Source organism: Meles meles, chromosome 3 (genome assembly GCF_922984935.1).
Source record: "Meles meles chromosome 3, mMelMel3.1 paternal haplotype, whole genome shotgun sequence".
NCBI lineage: Eukaryota > Metazoa > Chordata > Mammalia > Carnivora > Mustelidae > Meles > Meles meles.
This window is the reverse complement of record NC_060068.1, coordinates 84,694,136-84,718,701: the sequence shown is the minus strand read 5'-3', so window position 1 is coordinate 84,718,701 and position 24,566 is coordinate 84,694,136. Positions and strand designations below refer to the sequence as shown.

General features: G+C 39.1%; 1 protein-coding gene and 1 non-coding gene across 3 annotated transcripts in view; both read right to left on the bottom strand.

The window, feature by feature from the left end:
• Positions 1-24,566, bottom strand: part of MRPS27 (mitochondrial ribosomal protein S27) — an 87,776-nt gene that overhangs the window by 18,612 nt on the left and 44,598 nt on the right. The gene's annotated exons all lie outside the window — the stretch shown is intronic.
• LOC123939433 lies at positions 18,624-18,766 on the bottom strand. Its single transcript, XR_006817846.1, has one exon. It is a non-coding gene; the product is annotated as a U4 spliceosomal RNA (small nuclear RNA).

The following is a 24,566-nucleotide window of genomic DNA, read 5'->3' as shown; positions in this document are numbered from 1 at the left end:
TAGATATTTACCAATGTGTAGTCAGTGTTACCAAAAGTTGTAAAGGTCAACAGTCAATAAAAACAGTCAATAAAACCTCTTAACTGTAAAGTATGAAATGGGAAAGAGGAGGCAGAATAATAAATAACAAAGTACCCTAAATGCTGTATTCCTTACTTAACGCTTCTTGATTCAACATCTTGTTTTAAAATACAAGATTTATAAAAAATGATCTGGGGAAAACACGAACCATGGCATTACACAAATACACATTTCATTAGAAGAGAGATGTGAGGCTGAAGCTGACACTTTTGAAGTTTAAAACAGATGAAGCACAAATGGAGAAAGGAATACCACAGCAACTCTAGAGGGATATCAGCTTTGAGTTATATTGATATTTCTAATGGCACTTCAGAGAGATCGGGACACTCTTCACTGAACCAAAAGAAAACAAACAAACAAAAAAAGCAGAAAAAAATAAAAACGAAGCACAATTAGACATCTAGGTCGTCCAAGATCCACACCCTCCCACTGCCCTCTTCGAAGCTCCATTCTAGCCCATCAGTATGCCCCTTTCCTTTTGTTTCCTGTAGCTGCCCACATGGCTTTAAAAAGCTGAAGTAGCCCAAGCTGAGGTGTGTGTGGCAATGGTACCTACAAAGGAATGGAACCTAGAAAGGTATTCTGAGCACTACTCTTGCCTCAAGTGTGCACACACTGGTGGTACCTGGGGCTGGGGCGACTCCTTTCGCCTGCAGGTCCCTGCCACAGACAAAGGGAGAGACGAGATGCAGCTCGTGAGGAGGGTGTTTAAAGAGCTTTGTCTTCCTTTTTCTGTTTATCTGTTGTGATTAGGACACATCATCAAATATCATTTCATGTCAGGGGAGGTCCCCATCTTTTCTTTAATTGTTCAGGAAGCACATCAATCTCCAGACTCTATAAAAATCAAACTGTTTTCTTAAATAAAAAAGGTAAGACAAAAACTTGGAGCAAAAGGATTTTGTGCCATATTTGAGTCGAGGATACGGCTAATACCAGTGTTTTTTAGAAGCTGGTTATTCAATCTGCCACCTGCTATTTCCTGCCATCTGCTATGGGGATAGTCTCCTGCTGAACAGGTTCTTTGCCAAAGTAAAAGCTGAGAAAAAGAGAGGAAGTGTGAAGTAGTATTTAATTTAGGATATTTATTAGTGCTTTGGTGAGAAATTTGGTAAAAACAAGATCTGAAGATGTTTTATGGATACAGAGTCACGTAACCCTCTGAATATCCTACAACTTACTGAAAATTATTTCTCACTCTTTCTTTACAGAATTAACCCTTAAAAAGCAGAAAGAGAGATGGGACACCTGGCTGGCTCAGTAAGTGGAGCATGTGACTCTTGATCTTGGGGTCATGTATTTCAGCTCCATGTCAGGGTAGAGCTTACTGAAAAAAATTTAAGAAACGATACGACTTTTTGTAAAAAGGACAGAAAGAGAAATATGTCAAATTATGTTCTGGATGAAAATTACCTAGCCAGAGTAAGTCACTGTATAGGTGCCCAAGATACTAGATCTAAGGAGATCTTCTGCATAGAAATGAAACAAAATATATCTGTTAGTAGCTCGTGCTTTCCCTCACATTTTAAAGTCAACAGTTGAGCTATTTGAGTTCCTCTCCTTATTAATCTGAAACACCTGAGATTTAAAGTATAATGGCCAATTATTTTAATTTTTAAAATTTTAATTTTTAAAGAGATAATTCAAGAGAATTACCAGGTGTACTGCCTAAATGAGGGTGATGCTGCTTGCTGGCCTGTAAGCCCTTGCTGGGCAAGGAGGGCCATGCTGTTGGTCCACCACTGACTCCTCAGTGCCTGACACAGTTAGTGGCCCACAGGTTTTCAGCAAATAAAAAAAGAGCTTCCGTCAACAAATGTATAAATGCTATTATGTACTGATCCTTTTGCTAACATCTAAGACATATACAAAGAACTGTAAATTCCCTGTTTGGGGCATTTCTAATTTCATTACAAACATGAAGCACACAGACATAGTTCACAATACTATGAGGTAGAACACAGTTAAGTGCTAAGGAGACACAGAGCATTGCTAGCTGCTGGGAAATGTACTGGGTAGCAGTGACGGTTAGGTTCCATCCATTTTTTCTTTAAAAACAAACAGAATTAGAAATGCCAATTACCTTCTCTACCCAAGATTATTTTAAACCTAAACCTCATTTTAAAATCTAATCTTCTGGGGCGCCTCGGTGGCTCAGTAGGTTAAAGCCTCTGCCTTCGACTCAGGTCATGATCCCAGCGTCCTGGGATCGAGCCCCACATCGGGCTCTCTAATCAGCAGAGAACCTGCTTCCTCCTCTCTCTGCCTGCCTCTCTGCCTACTTGTGATCTCTGTCTGTCAAATAAATAAAATCTTTAAAAAAAAAAAAATCTAATCTTCTGCCTTAGGATGTCTCCAGTGACTACAGAACTTGTCATTTCTTTCTGATAGACTTTAAAACAAGAGCACTGTGACCAAATTCAACCAAACACCCTTTTTATTTAGGCTTTAAAGAAAACAAAGATTAATAGGACCTAGGTTTAGACCTTCAAAGTTCAAATTAAAATTTGTTTAAAGTCATTGTTGACCATCTGAGGCTAATGTTCATACGTGGAAAAACAGAACAATTTCATCTTCTCAAAGATCTTGTCTTCTCACACTTGGATTTCTTAGAAGCATAGAGAGAAAGTTACTCAAGACTTTACACAAGGATCTCAGAACAGCGGCCTTTGAGAGATTTGTCAACTGACCCTCAGGGGTCTTTAGTTATGTCCACTCTCTCCCTTATCCTGGAACAGGGCTACTTGGTATGATCTCTGCTCTCTAAGACCTAGGAATCCAGAGACACAAACATGTCTAGGACATATTCAACTACGTGAGCATATTAAATCAATTTGGGAATACGAAGGAATCACTTACACTGATTTTATGAAATATGCTGCCCAAACTGCAGCTCCTGCACTTCCCAAGCAGGCAGCACATGAACTCCTTTCTAAGTCCTTATCGGTGTTAAAAAAGAAATTAGGACATAAACATATGTGTGTTATCTAGCTGTCTAGAATATAAACAACTCAAGCCATTGAGATAGTAGGGTCCACCCCACTCTGGATGGTGAATTTGAGGACTTCTCTATCAATGACTTTTAAACGTGGACCCTGCTCAGAAGTGCCAGTGGTAATATGATAGGCAGGTAAGTCTCTGGAATGGGTACTTGCCTGGAACGAACTATGCACTGCCGGAGGAGCAGTCTCCCGTTCAGCCTAGAGAAAGGCAAAGACACGAGAACACAACTAACACATTGATTTTCCAATTTGCCTGCAAACAGACTGGCTTTTGTTCTCGCCTGCTCTGACCACCAGCCTGGCAGATTACAGGCGGCCACTGTCGGAGTCCCCTCTGTGCCCTGTGCCATCAGCTGTTTGCTCACCTCGACAGAAGCTTTATTATTGTCCAGGCCAGCAGGCTGCCAAGCTAGGCAAACCGTGTGAGTGTGGAAAAGATAAACAAATGCAACTCAGATCTCCCCAACAATGTCTGTGCTCATGGAAGCCATGGATATTCGGAGTTTCCAGTTTAAAAAATATAAATAAACTTACAACAATTCTAAGGACATGAGTATTTCCTGGGAAAAAGAAGGATAGAATGATGACGTGCACTCTCAACCTCTACCTCTAGTTCTCAAAGTTGATATCCCAAGACCAAGGACACTCTGTCCACAGTGTTAAGTGCCTTTCCAGGTGAAGACAGAACTGGCCTAAAAAGCCAAATCATGGACAATCACATGGCAGGAACTGGGAAGCTTCCTCTCCTCAAAATCAGGCTATATTCAAGACTGCTCAGGGCATTCGCCTGCACCATGGCTCGTTCAAAATTAATGTCACCAGGAAGGAAGCAGAGAATCACAGGCTGCAAAACTGACCGGAGGCAGAAGTCTTTGATACCCCAGAGATTTTTGTTTATAGGGGAAGAGAGGTTATATTAATGAAGTCAAGAGTGAAAAGCAAAACACCAGAGACTTACTGTGACTACACAAAAGGTACTTTACAGTGTGAAAAAGTCACATGGTATATATCCTATTTGTAATCGATTTCATCATTTCATTGAAAAAAAAATAATAAAGGGGGGAAACAGCCTTTTCTCCACAGGGTTCATCTAAAGGTTACTGCTGAAGGCAAAAGCGACGATGTTCATCAGCTCTTCAGTATAGCAAGTCAATGTGCTTCCGGCTGGGCAGGGCTGATGCACAGATGCCAGAGCCTGGAGCTCAGCGGCTCCACCATTTCGCTGCAGCACTGCCTCTTCCATATGAATGAGCAAGCTTTCCACAACGTTTATCTGATTATGAGAGCCACCAGCCTTAAACATACACATGCAGTTTCCCCTCCTCCCTAGTGAATTCCGTATCCTGTGGCAACAGGCTTTCCAGATGGAAACCTCAGCTTCTGGGCTGGGCGGGCACACATGGAGGCGAGTGAGGGGCCAGAGGAAAGAAAGAGTGCCAGAAAGAGAGGAAAGAAAGAGTGCCAAGAAGAAAATACAGCTGGCTCCAAAGCCTGTCGTGTGCACTGGGACTCTTATCAGTGAAGCAAAGTGTGTAATTATTAAGTGGTCTGAGCACTTCCCTGAACTAGAACCGAAGGGTAAAAGGGTGACCTGTGACTATTTAAGCCAGAATCTAATTCAATCACTGCTACTGACTTTCTCATTCTAAAAGGATAATTAGTTTCTTTTGCAAACTCCTGGAAATTCTGCTTTCATCAATTATTAATTGCACCCCCAAACCCATAAAGAAAATCAAGTTTTGATAATTTTCTAATGACAATTATATTTTTGCCAACTGTTTAAAAAGGGGGAAGGGTCTAATATAGGAACTGATAATAAAGACACAGTACTGTAGATTTTAAATCTCTTCCCTGCTTGAGATCCCAGTGTCTTATTCTTACAAAGGAAGTTCAGTTAATTTTAATTTTCAGCAAACATATTCCAAGTGTACACTAAGAGAAGCAACAGGAACAATAATCTGGTCTGAAATGCTCCTCCCTCAAACAGCCAACCAGTTTGGGCTCAACCACTGCCAGAGAATTCATTATCTCCCTCACGAAGCAGATAAAAAAAATAATTTTTAAAGTTCTAATACCTCACTTTTGTGAAGGACAGGCTTACAGGAACAGGATGTACAAGCAGTAAAATTCATACTTTTCAATGTATGGGTCTGTAAGTTTTGACAAACATGTCCAGTTGTGCAATGACCATCACAATCAAGATGGAAGAACAGTTCTGTTACCCCTACCAACTCTTTAATGTCTCCTTTGTCATTAACCTCTCTACGATTTGCTGGTCAATTTAAGCCAATTTTATATAGACAATCTCCTCAAGTCTTTTTCTAACCCCACAGTGATTAATTTATGAGGAAAGCAAATATGGTAATAAAACTATAATTTCTATCAGTTAGTTTATGATTCCTATCCTGCCAATTTCCAAAAAGAATTTGAAAAAATTAAAACCCAGTTTGCATAAGACCTTCTGGTATCCTTGTTTGCCATTCTAAAAAGGGTGATAAGTAAGTGGATTTTTGGTAGAGAATAACACAGGCATAGAATTTTGCAAATGTGAAGTGCTAAATAAATGCAGCATAATAACACATTTTTTGAAGTGAAGATGGATAACAGAGGGACTCGTTAGATATCAAAGTCAAAGTCTAAATTTGTCAGACCCGGGCCTTAAAAATGAGGTCATTAGCATTTCACCTGGAAACACAGTGGTATGACAGATCAGAAAGTAAGAGACGTACTCCATTTTCCCTGTCCTCTCATGAAATAGGAAGAAAGCAACGACAAGATAATTATGGCCCCAAATTCTTATCTTCCCTTCTCTCTGACCTGGTTATTGTTTTATCAGATCAGCCTTTCTCAATCTAGGAAACACATTTTTTATTCATGACATATATACCAAATAGCTACCCTGTGCCACGTAATCTATATTCTTGTCCTATTGGTCTAACTCAATTTCCTTGAACTCCAATCTTAAAAATGACATCTCTCCCTTTCTGATGCAGAAAGAACACTTACGGACTGACTATGCTCTGCTGTTCTTTCTCTTAAGGTATTTAAAGGTAAGGAGCCAACCAAAATGAGACCAAATGTTCTTTGTCTGAAAGCTGGAATGCCATTTTTATTAGCCTCCAAAAGGTTATGCGTATGGATGATGGGAGGATTATTTGTGGGAGAATGGGACAAGAAAATATATTTACAGTGATTGCTGGGTGCTTCCTTGCTTGCGATGGTCCTAAAAGCAGAAAATGGCTGTCTTTGTGGCCAACAATTCACCTGCCAGTGAAACTGCACCTAGAAGCACCTGGTGGGGCTCCTCAGCTACTTTAAAGTTGGACACACAAGTTAGCTTCACTCCTGAGACACCATCACTGGTGGGAGAGGTGAGGCTAAGGGGAGGAATAGGAAGTTCTTTCAGCGAGGAAAAGGAAGTTAAGAAAAACTGGATCTTGGGACCAGTCCTATTTATAAAAGCACATAAAGTTGTGGGAACTGACTTGGTTTAGGCAGAGATAAGGGAAATATTTTTGGTTTTGGGGAGGAAATCTATGAGCAATAAATGAGCCAGTTTTAAAAAGATGCAAATATTGCCTGATGTCTTCTATAGTTTGGCTAGGAACTTCAGAAAAACTTCTGCAAAATCATGAATAATACAATAACTAAGACTGGAAAATCACATATATTTATTAGTCACTGGCAGGGTATACATATGAATAGTTCTGAGGAAGGGGAAGGTGAGAAACAAAATGAAGAAAAACAAAGGCATAGAAATTAGAATTTCTAGAGTATTCTTGGCTTAGTAAAGTTGTCAGGATTAAGTCTGCCACAAAAGAAATGAGCAGGCAAAGGCCCCTGGCCCAGGGGATGAAGCATACCAGCAGAAAAGCGGAGAAGAATGAAGCTGATGTTGAGCAGATTTATATGTGTTTGTGTGTGAGGTGATGGATTTCTTCAGGGATATTTCTGAGGGAAGAGAAGCTCAGCACTAATCTGGGTTTCTTAAGAACCAGATTTTCTTTTTAATGAAGAAAAAAAGCACCTCCGTGTTTTAAACATTCTGATTCTCTAATACATGGAAAAGTTAAATTCCAGAAGATTCTCTGTTTATATCAAAAGGTAACGTTGGATTTACCGCAGTTATAAACCCATGTTCACAGCTAGTTTCTATTTCTGCAATTCCGCTGACCTCCCTATAATGCTTTTAATCTCTTATAAGGTAGGAGAGAACTTTTCTATCCTTTCATGTCCTATAACAGTAGGTATCTGATGATTTGGTGACAGTGGCTAGGCCTGCTCAGAATGTATAAATCCCAATAATGTATGTTAAAAACATGAGTATTGTTTATAATGAAACAGTAATCCACTTCCAGTTTTGAAATCCATCTTGCCTATAAACAGATGAGGTCAGGAAAAAACGTTACCTCTTTTTGTAGAAAGCTGGAGGAGACTAGAGATGGGAAAGATGTGGAATAATGTGGTCATTCTGAAAAGCCACCTACTCTTTACTTCCTCTGCCTCCTGTTTCCTTTCCATCAAAAAGATCCAAGGATCTTTTTACAGTATAGTAAGTTCAGGAAAAGGTAACTGCAAGGGAGAAGGAAACTACAAATAGAAGACAGAATACATGGGTTCAAAGAACTCCCCTAATAAGTTCTAAACCAAGAAACTTAAGACACCTCAAGTGTCTTAAGGAGACTCCGAAAACCGTCTAGGCCAAGTAAACTGGGGATAGGGGAAGGAAGAAAGCTGATATACAATTACATAATCTACAATTTAGTGCTGGTAGGGACCTTCAAAAGCCACTCTGTTCTCTGAACTATTTATTGAGAAGTTACTATTTTTACCAAGCCCTGTATTGAGTGATATAAGATTGTCTGGTACAATTCCTCTATCGATAAAAAATCTTGGTGTCTACTGAGATGAAAAGATTTGGTCTGTAACAGGACCTAAACTAGACTCTTCACTCTTATTATTCCACTAATGCTTCTCAATTATTTTATTTGTAGGATATCTTTACAAAGCATCTCTGGGGGCACCTGGGTGGCTCAGTCAGTTAAGCAACTGCCTCTTTATTTTGGCTCAGGTCATGATCTCAGGTTCCGGGATCAAGTCCCATCTCAGGCTCAGTGCTCAGGGGGAGCCTGCTTCTCCCTCTCTCTCTGCCCCTCCCCCTTCTCATCATCTTTTTCTCTCAAATAAATAAAATCTTTATTTTTAAGGTATTTTTTCAATATTTTATTTATTTATTTGTCAGAAACAGAGAAAGAGAGAGGAGGGAGCACAAGCAGGGGAAGCAGCCAACAGAGGAAGAAGCAGGCTTCCTGCTGAGCAAGGAGACTGATGTGGGACTCAATCCCAGAGTCCTGGGATCATGACCTGAGCCGAAGGCAGACACTTAACCAACTGAGCCACCCAGGTGTTCCTCAAATAAATGTAAAAAAAAAAAAAAAAAAAAAAGAAAGAAAGAAAAAGGCATCCCTGCAGTTTGACAAAGGTCTCTAACATACTGAAAAAATAAATAATATCTTTTAAGAAAAGATTTATTTATTTGAGACAGAGAGCATGTGAGGACATGCACGCAAAAGTGGGGACAGGGGCGTGGGCAGAGGGACAAGGGGAGAGAGAGAATCTCAAGCAGACTCCCAGCTAAGTGTGGAGCCCAACACAGGGCTTGATCTCATGACCCTGAGATCATGACCTTAGCTGAAATTAAAAGTCAGACACTCAACTGACTGAGACACCCAACTCCCCAAATAACATCTTTTCTAAATTTAGAAGCAGAATTCAGAGAAAAATACTCGAACTGTAAAACAGTTCTAGAACTGCCCTGAACTAGCTGTTTGACTTTGGGAAGTCACTTGATCCTTCAGGATTTAAATTCCTGTAACTCTAAAATGAAGAGGCAGGATTATCTGGATCATGAACTCACATGGCCAAAGGGGCCATTCAGTTAACAGAAATGCATGAAGAATCATGTGAGACAATAGATGCAAAGCTGTTCATAACGATCAAGCAAAGTAGCTACTATTTTTGCAAACATACAATATGAGCCAAACAAAATATACTAGAACTGTGAACTGGACCCATACCCCCCAAAACTCCTTCTGGCTCTCAAGTGTAATGACTCTGTGGAATAATACACTTAATCCATTCATTAAAATGTCAGCCATTTACACGTCTCTAATCCACCAGAAAAATGGCAGTGATACAAATAAGTGAAAAAAAGGAAAAACAAGCAATTATTCAGCCCATAGCTGATTCAACTCTTTTCCACTATCCTCCACTCCCCTACCAGCTGAACATCATTTTATCTAGTTTGGGCAGTCAATATAAATTATTATGGGGGCAGTACACCTTGCAAAGTGGCCTCTAAAATTACAAGATGAAATGATAAAACCACTAAAGTTGAACTTAAGGTCCCAAAAGTAGATTTTAGTTAGAGATCAAGTCCTGCAGGAAATAGTTTTCAGCAATTAACCCCTCCACTAGTATTTTCTACTCTAATGAATACTTGATTATGTTCAGTTTATATCTAGAGTCAGCCGTCCAAAGCAACTTTCCTATACAACACAGACTGTTTTGTATGTTGCTACTTTCTTCTACTCCTTAAATAAATTCCTGCTAAGCAGTCATAACTACCCAATCAATTCATTCATAACTAGTTTTGGTATCAAACCCCTATGATCTGGTTATTTCTATGGCAGAAACAGTGGAACCCTTTAAAAAAGGTGGAGTGAAAAGGGGGTGATGATAGGGATACTAAGTTGTTTGCCAGTTTCTGGAACCATAAAAGGACATAATCAATTTTTACAGCTGAAAAGAAAAGAAATTTGAAAAACTGAGATTTAGATTTGTCAGTGCAACTGGTTTTCAGGAAGCCTAAATTTAATGCTTATAAAAACAAAATAAATGAAACCAAACCCTTATTTATATGTGAAGGTAGAAAAATTAAGCTGACCTTTCTTTTTTCTTGTGCTGTCAAATGGTTAAAATCAGGATGACTACATTTATTAAGCAGGTCTCTTATATAGCTTGGGCTAGCCCTGCCATATTAAAACCAACTTAAAAACAAACAAACAAAAAAACCAAAACCTGAGTATTTTAAATTCTACAAACAAACATAACATACTAAGAAAATGCTTAAGAATATCCAAATACAAACTTCATTCCATAGGAATGCTATGGGTCTGAGACAACTCCTTTTAATATGATAATCCCAAGAAAGAATGACTACAAATTTTCAACAGCAAAGAGCTAATTCTTTAGTAATGCACTAAATACAACGATCTGGGTTCAACTGTTCCGGCTGGCAAATCTTCCATAAACCCACCATGCTACAGCTAAACAAAAGCTCTCAGGCTGGCCCAAAAGGAGGGAATGAACAATTTGAAAAACATCTTTATTCCCTGAGAAAATTTTTTAAAATGTCTGAAAGTGCTCGGAGAGCCGTCTCAATGTGACTGCAGGCAGCTCTCCAAAGTCCCTCTGCTTCTCTAACTATGAGTCATGGGGAGAGGAGAGAGCATCTTGGCAAAGATACAGTCTTTCCTCTTTGGTTCCACCCTCCTGTCCCTTTTATTTTATTAAAAAAAAAAAAAAAAAAGCTTTGATAGATAATAGTTAAATGGATTCCAGACAGGCTTAACTGAAGAAGTTTGAACACCAGGGAGGCAAAATATCATTGTAGGAGTCTCTATTGTTTGCCATTGTGAGCTACAGACGCAGGGAAGCATCTTCTGCATCCTAAAAAGGGCTGGTCCCATTGATCATGTGTCAGATCATGGCTGTGCTTTGTGGGAGAGGAGAGAGAAATGAACTATGAAAATACCTCCGCTTCTCAAGCTTCAAAAACATCATTAGCTCATATGCTGGACGATTACAGCGAGCTGGAAGGGGCAGGAGCATGTCCTTTATGAGTGCACATTAAATGGAATTTCAACTGCAGTAGCTGGAGGCCATCCATCTGTACATGGCTGCTACAATGTGTGCAGCCTTCAGTCGACAGGCACAATTTTTCCTTCCCTAATTTTACACAAAAAAGCAAGAGAGCTAGTTTTTTTTTTGTTGTTGTTTGTTTTTTAATAAAGAGAGAGCAACATTAAGGAAAAGCTGAATGTTGAACTACAGAGAAAAGAGTTTTACTTGGGGACCTACACGGAGCCACTTATTGTAACAGAATGAAGCATTTGGTGTTGGCAAAGCTGTTCTCTTCTGCATGTGCTCATCCACCAACCTACCATGAATCAAGATAGTATGCTGGGCACTAAGTGACAGAGATAAACACACATACTCATTGCCTTCCGTGACATTAGACTGGGATTATCAAAACACAAATATTTTGTGAGCATCTAAAATAAGCTTAGGTTAATTCATTACTATTAATGAAAATCATCATTTACTTAACACTGATTATTTCATAACACCCTGGTACTAAATTTTTTAAAAGTTGGCTCTCAGAAACAATGTCTACAATAGCCAGACTATGGAAAGAACCTAGATGTCCATCAAAAGATGAATGGATAAAGAAGATGTGGTATATATACACAATGGAATACTATGCAGCCATCAAAAGAAATGAAATCTTGCCATTTGCGACGACGTGGATGGAACTAGAGCGTATCATGCTTAGTGAAATAAGTCAATCGGAGAAAGACAACTATCATATGATCTCCCTGATATGAGGACATGGAGAAGCAACATGGCGGGGTAGGGGGATAGGAGAAGAATAAATGAAACAAGATGGGATTGGGAGGGAGACAAACCATAAATGACTCTTAATCTCACAAAACAAACTGGGGGTTCCTGGGGGGAGGTGGGATTGGGAGAGGGGGAGCGGGCTATGGACACTGGGGAGGGGAGGCGAACCATAAGAGACTATGGACTCTGAAAAACAACCTGAGGGTTTTGAAGGGTCAGGGGTGGGAGGTTGGGACAACCTGAGGGTTTTGAAGGGTCAAGGGTGGGAGGTTGGGGGAACAGGTGGTGGGTAATGGGGAGGGCACGTTTTGCATGGAGCACTGGGTGTTGTGCAAAAAGAATGAATACTGTTACGCTGAAAAAATAAATAAAATGAAAAAAAAAAAAAAGAAAAGCATGGAAAGAAAAAAAAAGTAAATATATAGGTAATTACGAAAGTTTATATTATTGTAATTTTGGCTTGTAACTCCACCTTTAATTCTCTACATGACTTAAGAGACAAATGCATAAAAATATTATTAATATGTGTTATTGGGCAGACAATATATAAAGATGCAATCTATAATATCAGAAAAAAGAAGAGCCAGAGGATAAAGTTGCATAGGAGCAACGTGTTTGTAAGCTATTAAAATTAAATTCCTATAAAAAAAAAAAGTTGGCTCTCAGAAGAGAAGTGAATCCAACTTTCCTCTCCTCTTCTTAGTATGTCTTTTTCTGTTTGTTTTCTTTGGATATATTTAAGAAATAAAGTGTTATATATGTAAATAAAGTTGGACCTGCCTGGGTGGCTCAGTTGAATGAGCATCTGACTCTTGGTTTCGGCTCATGAGATCAAGCCCCAAGTTGGATTCCCCACTCAGTGGAGAGTCTGCTTGAAGATTTTCTCCCTCTGCCCTTCTCCCCACTCTGATGTACACTCTCTCTTTCTCTAAGTAAATAAATCTTAAACAAACAAACAAACCTGCACCCTCCTCCTGCTACCTTCCAAGGAGTAACATTGGTGTCCATCATGCTCATACACGTTTTTATACCTTTATCACCCATGGATGCATCCAATTTTAAGGTACATGTATGTGCCTTTTAACTCTGCATCCAAGGCCTGTATATAGAGAATCGAGCCAAACCACAGTAGTGTGTGCTTTGCCAGGGGCAGAAGAGTAGGGACAAAAGTGACAAAATGAGTGCTATCTCAGATATAAGGAGGGATCAGAGGTCACTTCTACTGTGGAAATTAATCAGCACCACCACCAGGATAATCCCCAACAAGGTAATGGCTGCTCTGTATTTGATTGCAACCCAGACATAACTTACTGACTTGGTTAAATCAACGTGAGAAGCAGGTTTATCAGCTATAAAAAAGAGGTGAAAATACCTTAATCATGAGGTTACTTTGAAAATCAAAGGTAATTTGTATTTTGACAACTTTTAATTCAAGTATTTTGACAACTTTTAATCCTCTTTGGAACCAAGCAGAGTATAAATAGGCACAAAAACAAGAAATATTGTTAGAGCCTATCTGACATAGCACTTGATGGCATTCTGTCTGGTACTGCTCACTATTTGATTTAAATATGTTCTGTTCTTAAGACTAAGGTCTACTGCCTTTGGGAGTGCAGAAGTAGATAAGATAAAAGATTTGGCATTAGGTGGACTTCATTCCTACTTTACAACTCCCAGGAAACGGACTCTAAACTTGAGGATGCTAACCTGTAAAATGAGTAAAGTTGTTAACACCTCCCGTGGCACAACTCTGGATTGGTCTGAGCATCGAGGAGAGGAGACATGTAAACTCCTTAATACAATGGCTAGCATGCAGCCCTTTCTGACAGGCTGGACAGAGCAGCTGACAGTAGCCACATGCAAAAGGACACAGTTAAATGTGAACTCTACTGACTATTCCCTCCACTTAGGCTGTGACTTGCAAAGTGCTAGGCACATACAAGCAGTAAATACCTGACTGGTCATCAGCCAACTGGGAGGGGACACAGTAGGAAGGACAGGGTAAGAGGGTGAAGCGTCCTGTGTGCCTCATTCCTCTATAGACAATCTCAAAGGAGGAGCTGGAAGGCAAGCCAAAGGGGAAAACAGAGGTTTTTCACAATCACAGAGGATCAAAGCCAAGCAGGATAGGGGTATGCCAGTCATTCTGATGGCTGGTAGTATGGTCTCTGATCTTATTTATGATAGAAGGTCTAGGCAGAGAGATGGGAGTCAGGAGATGACCTAATAAGGAGTTAATTTACCTATTACTGCTCTTCTACCCTTGGAATGTTTTTCACAACCTTGGCAAGCCAGTTACAACACAACAGAGATTATGCCTTGAGTCCTCTATTGGTTCAGTGCCCACCAGCCTCTGTCTGGCGGGACTCAATAACTAAGGAGTATGAAATGCCTTCTGAAGATAAACTGAACCACTCAAAAGAGAAGCTGCCAAGCACTGCTCATGGCTCTGATCTACGCTCAGGGCAGAATCTCAGAGGAAGCAAAAAGGTATCTATATGGGGCATGCCACCCATCCAAGCCTCAGAAGTAAAGGAAAAGGCCAACAGAGGCAATGCATTTGCTGCTGAGCAAGCTGCTGTTCCAGCCTTAATCTTTCCCCACTCACTTGCCCACTGCACCACCCCCAGAAGCCAAGCCAAGAGGATGGAATCCTCTTTTCCATCTTTTATGCACTACTAGTAACCCAAAAAGACTTCAAGTCTGAAAGCTCCCATTTCTGCCTGCAACCCAGATGGAGCCATCAGCCCTTTCACAACCTGGACAAAGCAGCTGATTGCAGCCACATGACAGCAAAGTGCCACTGAGTTAATGGAATATCTATGAAAACAAATATACAATAGTTTTTTTCAAGTTAAAAAAAAATGTGAATACAACCAATAACTGTGTTTTAGGATCGTATGTTAAGCTAGGCTCAAAAGTGAGACAAAGACATAGCTGTTGCTATGGTGGCCACAGTATTTGACTTCTTTAAGATTTCCCATAATCCCATGCAAGTCTAGAACAGTCTCCTTTATTAGCAATACTCATACTAACCATATTTTTAGGAATGAACCAATGAGTACTTATAAAAGGGTGCAACATACTGAGAAGATTTTTGAATATTTAGATCTTTTTAAATTTAATTTTCAAATTTTGAAAATACTTTATTTGAGAGAGAGAGAAAGAGAGCGAACATGAAAGGGGGAGGGGCAAAAGGAGACAGAGAATCTCAAGCAGACTCCCTCCTGAGCGTGGAGCCCAATGTGGGCTCAATATCATGACCTGAGCCAAAACCAAGAGTCAGACGCTCAACTGACTGAGCCATCCAGGTGCCCCAATATCTTTTTCTTTTTTTTTAAAATCATATTGAAGGGAAGCTTCCTTTTCCTGAATCAGTTTGTGCAAAATCTTCATGTAACTAAGAATGATAAGAAGGATCAAAATATATAATAGCACCACTAATTAAAAGGTACTCAACATTTCCTATGTGCATTATCCTCAGCACTTTATATATACTTTTCCATTTCTATAGGGTAGGAAACAGAAAACTGAAAAGGGTAAAATCTAGCCTGAGAGCTTGCAATAAAGCCACCACAGGTGGTTTTTATTTTTACTACAGTGTTTGAAAAAGACTACTGGTGGCTGTTGAGCATCAGTAGTTAGCTTCATTTAGACAGCAGCTTTACAAAAAAATGTGTCACTCTGAACACGAGACTCACACTTGGCACAGCAGGGTGTTCCTATCGTGAGAGGACTGTAGAGAAGACAACAGGTTCTTATGCCAGGGTAGCCTGACAGGGTTAATATGCTGGGTAACCCCTCACCAAGACCCACCCCAGGTCTCTTCTCTTGAGTTGTTCAGATTCCCCAGAGAGGACTCCTCCAGGCTCCTCCCTGAGAGGGATAATAATCCTTGCATCTCCAAATCCAGAGTCCTTCTGGTTCAGTCTCTTCAGAAAGAAAACCACCAGTCTTCTGCTAGGGTTAGAGAGAAACAATCTGGGTGTTTCACTACGTCTTATGAAAACTTTCCATTAATCCTCTTCCCTTGCTGCTTTTTCTTTATGAGATTTTCTAGGGTAATACAGGACAGATGCTCTTGCAGCCAAATTTCTTCTCCTGCCAGTTTCAGTGGTAGCTTTCTCTTTCTGCTAAGTGTGTTACCCCCTGTCCATGTATTTTATAACTCCCAAAATTTCGTTCCTGTTGTCTCCTGTTCTCTTTATTTTGTAGATTTTTTTAACCTTTTATTGTCACGTTTGTGGATGTTTTATAAGGGAATGGAGCTAAGAACTTATGTTCAACATCACGTTTAGTCAGAAGACTTCCATAAGCCATTTGATCTCTGTGAACTAGTCAGTGGATTATACAATCACCTGAAAGCAATGGTAGAAAAAAAATGTACTTCAAACATTCAAATGTATTCAGCAGTAATATCCTTTTCTTAAAGCAGAACACATTTTGAGGAAGACACTTAACTCTCTGGATTTTCACTTCAGTAAATTACAAAACAAAAGGCTAGATCAGAGAACAGTCCTTTAATGACCCCATTAACTCCAATATCCTTCAACAAAGGCCCAAAATAAGTCATAATGCTATAACGTGAATTATCTGTTCAATGTAAAATATTTTATTGAAAACACTGGGCACATATATTAAGACCTTAATATGTGGATGGTAAGTTGTGTTAAAAAATATGAAGACATGGTCCCTAAATCATAATATTCTCTTTTTTTCTGGGGATAAAAAGGATAATCACATGTAACAACATTATTCACGATTACTCAAAAAAGGAAACAAAGTTAAATCAAGCTTGGCAAATTCTCTTTTAAGAAGGTAGAAAATTCAGAAAAAGGTAGAAAATTATGTAATATTGCAACAATGTCTTAAAAAATGAAACTTCAGCCGTATTCCCAGAACTTTCTCTGCTCTGATGATTTAAAAAAATGATTTCTCTATAGATGAAGGGTTAAGAAGCTAGGGGACTAGATCTCACAAAACTATGAAACCAGTACAGTAGGAAGGATCTAGCTCAGGCCGAAGCACCAAGGCACTTCTGTGTCAACTTTCTGACAAATTAGGCAGCATAGCTGATGCCAGAGCCCAGGCTCCTGGCATATCGATATGGAGATCTCTATGTATCAGAAGAGAGGGAGAAAAGATCACCTGTACTTATTATCCTTAGGGTTCAAACAAAGTTAACACCATTTCCCCCATTCCTGGAATGCTATACATGGAACCCCTTACTTTACAGGTGAGGAGGAGAGCTGCTGTCTAACAGAGATAGGAAACTGCCAGTGAATACAGTCCCGAATGAGAATGAGGACCAAGGTCTCCTCTTTCGCACACTGTGGAGACCCACAGGTATGCTGGCACAATGCAGCAATGCGGCACCTAAAAGCACCTGCTTCCCGGCGCATGCAACAGAACTTCTCATTCCTTGCAAATGCCACACAGGATGTGACATTACACACAAGCCATGTCACTAGGTGTATTTTACTTTCACCAATTCAAGGGATAATAAAAACCCAAAGTGGGGCGCCTGGGTGGCTCAGTGGGTTAAAGCCTCTGCCTTCGGCTCAGGTCATGATCTCAGGGTCCTGGGATCTAGCCCCGCATCAGGCTCTCTGCTCGGCGGGGAGCCTGCTTCCTCCTCTTTCTGCCTGCCTCTCTGCCTATCTGTGATCTCTGTCTGTCAAGTAAATAAATAAAATCTTAAAAAATAATAAAATAAAAAAATAAAAACCCAAAGGATTGAGTTAAAAATTACACTTCAGTGAATTCAGGTCTTTGAAAAGTCAGGACTGTTGCATATGTTTAATAATCTTGTGCTTTCTGGCTACAACCGTTCTTTGCTTTAGAGAAGCACCTGCTGCCAAGAATGTGAAGGTGATTTTTAATCACTGAGTCAAATAAATATGTGAGATTTAGTACCTCTATAAAGAAGAGCTTATCCTTCACACTGATAATGTAATACATTTATTGATATGCATTCACTAAACACATATACATCTGAAATAAGGATCACAGTCGTGGACAAAGGGCTAAAGCCTATATATTAGCTCAGTACCCATCTGTCTCTGGTATGACATGAACGAATACTAGGACTTTCCTGCTGCCCAGGGCCATGCCTCAAGAGCTCTCCTCTCTCAAGGCACTCAGATGACAATACCGACACAAGGTGTTCAGTCACAAAAGACTGCTCAACAGTTTTTGAACTCTGACATTTTTCCAGTCACTGTGTTCACCGCTTTCTAAAGATTATTTCATTTATGTATCAGAACAGCTCTATGTAAAGTAAGTATGCTATTATCTCCATTTTACAGATGAGGAACCTCAACATCAAAGGGTTAGATGACTTCCCCAGTGTCAGGCAATTAGGATGAAACAAGGCCAGGATTTAAACCCAGACAGTCTGACTCCAGAGCTCTTGACCACTGAGCTATACCGCTTGATACTATAATTGGGTGATTTTATTTTTTTAAAATTTTATTTGTGACAACATTTTATTTATTTATTTTTTTTTAAGTAAGCTCTATGCCCAACGTGGGGCTTGAACTCAGGACCCTGAGATCAAGAGTCACATGCTCTACCAATGGAGCCAGCCAGGCGCCTCTAATCAGGTAGATTTTAAGGTAAAATTTCTATTAACTTTCTACCAAAAGATTAGGGCTTCTTAATGCTTCAATCAGGGTATCAACAATGACGCAGGAGGTGCTATTCCAATTAAGATTACCCTGTAGGAGGAGTTTTTGGCTAGAAAACTTGTCATTTTCAGAAATTAGAGCTAAAATCATTTGGTTTGAATCATAGTGAATGAAAGTCACTGTCCTTTCTGTCCTGGTCCTGGAATGCAAAAATCTAGATGTTTAGCAAGCTACCTCAGCCCCAGAATTTCCACTATTATTCACTAACGACAATCAAATGTCACCATTTGCTATTACATCTCTTTCAATTAGCAATAATCACGCCTCAGATAAACCTCATTGGCTACGATACTGCCACTGGGCAAAGCTGCTATTACACATCTCTTTAATGACCATATGCATCTAAAGAGATCACAGACATGTGTATCTGTGTATATCTGATACTTTCCATGCATAGTGGAATTCTATGTTTCATTCCCATCATGTTTATACATATACGCTCAGATAAGAAAATGCTATCAAATGGAATACTATGCACCTTATATTTAAAAAGCACAGCTACATCCATTCCAAAAATTTAAATACCTAAAGGTATTAATAAATAAATAGGTAAAATAAAATTTAAGGGGAGGGGTAGATAGAGACTTAAAATAAAATTTAAGAGGAGAAAGGACACAGGCTAACTTAGTGGCAAGACATCCTATTGTGAGAATACTGTAGAGCCGTTAAGGGATGCTTCCACTTATCCATTCAACCCCTTCACCTTCTTCATTATTAAAAAGTGGGCTTGCAATGATAAGGCAAACCTGGCAAGAGCTCTTTGACAGTTTCATTATGTAAATTATATTAACTGAAACTTCATGTATTGCCCTCTCTCTTTTCTCCCAGCTATTCAAGGCATTTTAGCATTGTAGTGGGCGTGACTGCAGAAATGTACAGGTGAGGGGAGAATGAAAATGGTTCAGAAAGAAACCTCAATGAGACAGGGGAATTATTCCATGTGCTCTGATTTTAGGCATTTGCCCAAGTGAATCTTAATGAGTCTACAACAACGCGCATTTTCTCATAAAATGCCCACCAATCTTGTACTCACACCTCTATGCTGACTCATGCTCTGTTTTCAGAGCTCAAGATTAAGAAGAAAACATTAAGAGACTCCTTTAAGTTCAATGCATTCATCCATTGATCATCAGAAGATAATACTATTCTTAAAAGATGCTGTGGTATATCCTGTACAGAACAACCAGCATGCCATTCTTGGTAACCTCTGGATTTAAAGGCAGTCCCTAAGATGATTTCCTAAAGAAATACAAATATAAGTATAAGAGATAAGTAAAACAGATGTGCAACTATATGTCATTTACATACCACTGACAGGAAGGAAACTCAACCACCATAAGGTATCCCATGTACATGAAACTTGGGCTTTGATTCTCTACCCCCCCACCCAAATGCTATTTATAATTTGGTGGAATTTTTATATAGCTGTACCTTATTACAAATAGCTTTGTAACTCTGGGAAAATCTTTTATTCCTTCTCTCGTATGCTTTCCAGCTCTGTAAATTACATTATTTTGAATAGCTCAAATAGATTATGAGTCTATAATATAACCCTGCCTTTGGAAGACTATAAATACTTCTATTATTTTTCCTCCCCACATGAAAAGGACTACAGGCTCCCCCAACCTTCCCACTTCCCTGCTAATAAGTCTTTCTCTTCTCTCACTCTGGGACAATAGAGAAAAACTGATCACCAAGCCCACTACATTTACCTACAAGCCTGAATTAATTGACTCTGGCCTGGTGGTAGTTCTACTGCTCCCATGGAGAGGTATGTACATTGGTTTAATGGTTAGTCTGTTTCATAACACCAAAATTTCATATTCTAGGCTGTGGTGGGAAGAAAGTTAGGATCACACTTTTATGACACTCCAAATGCAGTAGTATTTCACTTTTGCTAATATTTACTTAATGGGGTTTCAAGTGGTAGTGGTAAAGAGAAGAGATTTTAAGTGGCTGTCTCAGTTGAGATGGAATTTTGTGATTATGTAGAGTAGCAGAATGCACTGCTTATTCACCCAAGGATTTGGTCTACAAGAAGTTCAAAGACTTGGAGAGTGACTAAAACTTAAGAGTCCCTGCCACCAGAATATCTTCAGAGATCAAGAGTCTAAGACAAACAGAGATGGATGGCATCAAAGACACCTGACCAGAGAAGCTGGTGGGAAAGCTCATGAATCTAAGTGAATGGACCTGCTACTCCAAAATGCACTGATGTGTACTGTGTGATATAAAGAAGCCTACTATGTTTGATTTGTTTTTAGAAGCTTAGCAAGTAAAGGGGGACAACACATTTTCTGCTTTCTAGGATCAAGGCTGAGTATGAGCCATTTTGTTTTCATGATTTCAATGACCAAAAAGACTTTGGGTAGAAATGTAGGTAATAAAATAGCTTACCTAGATGCAGAAAACCATTGAATCTGTATCTCCAGCCCAGATATGGCCCACAGTTGCAGACCCATATAGTCAATTGCTTCCTGGACATCTCCATTTGGATCTCACACAGGTTCTCCATAGACAACATACTCAGAACTAAGCATATCTGCTTTACTGCCCTCTCTCAACTATGTTTAAACTTTCTGTATTCCTAATCTTCAATGATCTAAGATTACTTAAATTATCCAAATTGCATCACCTGAATTCTACTACAAGACCTGAATATCTCTTAGCTCTGTTCTACCCAGTTTAAAAGTCTAATTCCTCCAGTGGCTTCTTTAGAAGACCGCATTTGAAAGCCTTTTCTTTTTTTTTTTTAATGGCAAGAAACTATCTTTTCTGATATAAATGTAGTGATTTTCTTGTAAATTCAGTCAGTATATAAGTACGGAGAAGTAAAAATCACCTGAATCTTCACAACCAAGAGCCAGTTTTCCACTATTTAATCAATCCTCTAGTCATTTAACTAATCTCCTTATATTGGGCATATTTCACTACTAAAAACAAAACTATAGCTAATTTTCTTGACCCATGTATAGATTTTTCCTTATAATAAATTCTTTCCAAAAAGTACCAATTTAAGTTACTACCAGAGTTTGTTGAGAATGTCTGTTGCCATGAGAATGAATATTGGTCAACTTTTAACCATCTTCAATATGACAGGCAAACAGTACTTCATTATGCTATTTGCATATTCGACTTAACGCTAAGGCTGAACTTCTTTTCATATATGCTTACTGGGTATTTGCCTTCCTTGTTTCTAGAACTGCCTTTGTACTTTCCTATTGTATGTGTATCGTTCTATTACTTATAGTTTAGAATTATTAAGTTTATTAATAAAGAATTAATTTTTTTGTTTTGTTTTTTAAGATTTTATTTATTTATTTGACGAACAGAGGTGACAAGTAGGCAGAGAGGCAGGCAGAAAGAGAGGAGTGGGAAGCAGGATCCCCGCTGCACAGAGAGCCCGTTGCGGGACTGGATCCCAGGACCCTGAAATCATGACCTGAGCATAAGGCAGAGGCTTTAACCCGCTGAGCCACCCAGGCGCCCCAAGAATTAATGTTTTAATTACTCTTTCTTATTTTTTTGCATCATATTACTTAGATTAAGGGACTTTGTATTTTACTTTTTAGATGTTCTTATGGACAAATCTGTTATCTTTTACTGTATGATTATTGACATTTATGTCAAGTCCAGAAAGGTTTCTATGTGTCAAGATTACAAAAGCATTTACATATTTTATTTTTACATCCTAAAATGGTTTCAGTTTTTAAATTTAAATCTTTGTCACTTAGAATCTATTCTGGTATGAGGAAACAGGAAAGCCTAATGAGTATCTTCCCATTACATATTTCGTTAAGTTATACGCCCAGTCTTCCAGGCACTGACGACTGTATTACCTTGTTTTCTTTCTCCTTTCTATCTACTGATTTCTAATTTTAAGATAATCACACATACGTTTTTGACTGTGTTCTGAGTGAAACAAGGCTCCACTTATAAAATATTATCATAGAGAGAACAGTTTACCACAATATAATCAGAAAGGGTAGAGGGCATCTCCTGCTCCTTATCCTACAAACTTTAAAAAAAAAATCTATTTATCTTCTCGTGCTAAAAACAGTGCAGAGATAAAATGGCTGGCCATTGAGAGAACATGTAAAATCACTACATCATAAAATATGTATCAGATATAAAAGAATCTTCATCTAACAGTGAAGCAGTCAAGTAGTCAAAATGTTATTACAAGTAATTAGATGGTTTAAAATATACATGAAATACTGAGCAGGTGTTTCCAGGGCAACAAAACACCAAGTTTCAGAATACTTTCTACAATAATTAACTAAATCATTTACATTTAAGTGGCACCTTCCCCATGCTTCTAAAGACTGCTACACTGGTGTGATTAAAATGAGATCAGGAAACTATAATTTAAAATATGTATCTTCAGATGCTAATCACTCATGGGAAAAAGAAAACAAAAGCAAAAAACAGTGCATTCTGGATGCTGTACTGCACTTTTGTACTAGATTATGAGAGAATAATAACAGTAGAAAAACTGAAAAAAACAAAACCAAAAACAAAACACCCCTCACTTTTCAGCAGCAATAGCTCTGATACTCATGCAGTATTTATGAGTATTTATTTATAAAAGAACTGCTAATATCCCTATCATGAAGCAAAACAAGGATTGGTCATAATTATCCACAATTTCTTTCTTGTCCATTGCCCATTCCCTGCACTCCATCATGGCCTTAAGATAAATGTAACATAGATTTCATCTGTAGGCCAATTTCAATCTGTTGGTAGTGGTCAGTGCATTGCTGTACTGAGGAGTCTAAGGCCGCGTCACAACAGCTGAAATGCGCCCATGATCAAAGAGTAATAAGCACAAATATAAGTTATCTGCCATACCTATAAAATACCCCTCTCCTCTGCTCCTGAAATCCTTCCATTCAGCAAGTTCAAACACATACACCCCTGCACACTATACTCACTAAGTTCTATTTGGGAAAAATGGTATGGCATAATGGTTAAAAAAATTGGGCTTTAACTCTCCGGCCTAGCTTTGACTCCATGACCAGCTACTTCCTACCCAGCTGTAGAGGATTTCAGGCAAGTCAGTTTATTTTTTCTGATTCTTTATGTCCTGATCTACAAAATGAGGAAAATAAAAGTTCCACTTTAATGGTTTTACGGCAACTCAATCAGTAACATTCAATCATGTGTCAGCACTGAGGGCTATTATCACCTCTACTAATAACAGTGTCATTTTCCTGGGGCCTATTACCTGGTAGCATCCTCTTCCCTCTCCCCACCGGAAAAAAAAACAAAAAACAAAAAACAAAACACAAACCCCACACCCATACACAAACTCAGAAAAAGCATTCCAAAGCTCAGTAATAACAATGCAGCAAACGGTAAATACTCACTAGATACTAGGCTCAGCTGAATGCTAGAGACACGAAGACAAATATGACAAAGCCACTGCTGGGGGGCTGCAGCATACTCCATTAGAAGAAAATCAAGCATTATACGAAAATCTATACTCTAGTCAACATTAATGAACAAATTCTCCATAAGGAACAAGGGTAATGAAAGCAAGTAGACAGAAGAAAAGGAGAAGAGAGCTCCAACCCGCTAATGGGAGAGAGAACGTATACTTCACAGGAATTCTCCCAGGAACAAAGTGGCAGGCCTTCACGTCCGCTTCTCATAATTTGTGTGACAGTGAATTTTACATCAACTTGATTGGGCCTCAAGGTATTCAGATATTTGGTTAACCTTATTTTGGTACGTCTGTGCAGGTAGGTGTTCCCGGATGAGATTAACATTTGAATCAGCAGACTGAAAAAAACAGATTGCCCTCCTCAGTGTGGGTGGGTCTTATCCAATCTGTTAAAATCCTGACTAGAACAAAAAAGGCTGAGTGAGAGCAGATTCTCTGCTGGCCTGTCTTTGAGCTGGAACATCAGTTTTCTCTCTAGCCTTTGGACTCAGACTGGAACTAAACCATAGGCTCTCCTGGGTTTTCAGCTTGCTGGCCCAACCCTGCCAGCAAGGTTGTCACTTCCCAGCCTCCATAATCACATGAGCCAACTTCATACAATAAAACAATCTTTCAATCTCTCCCCCTCTCTCAATATAGACATATATTTATGATAGGATATAA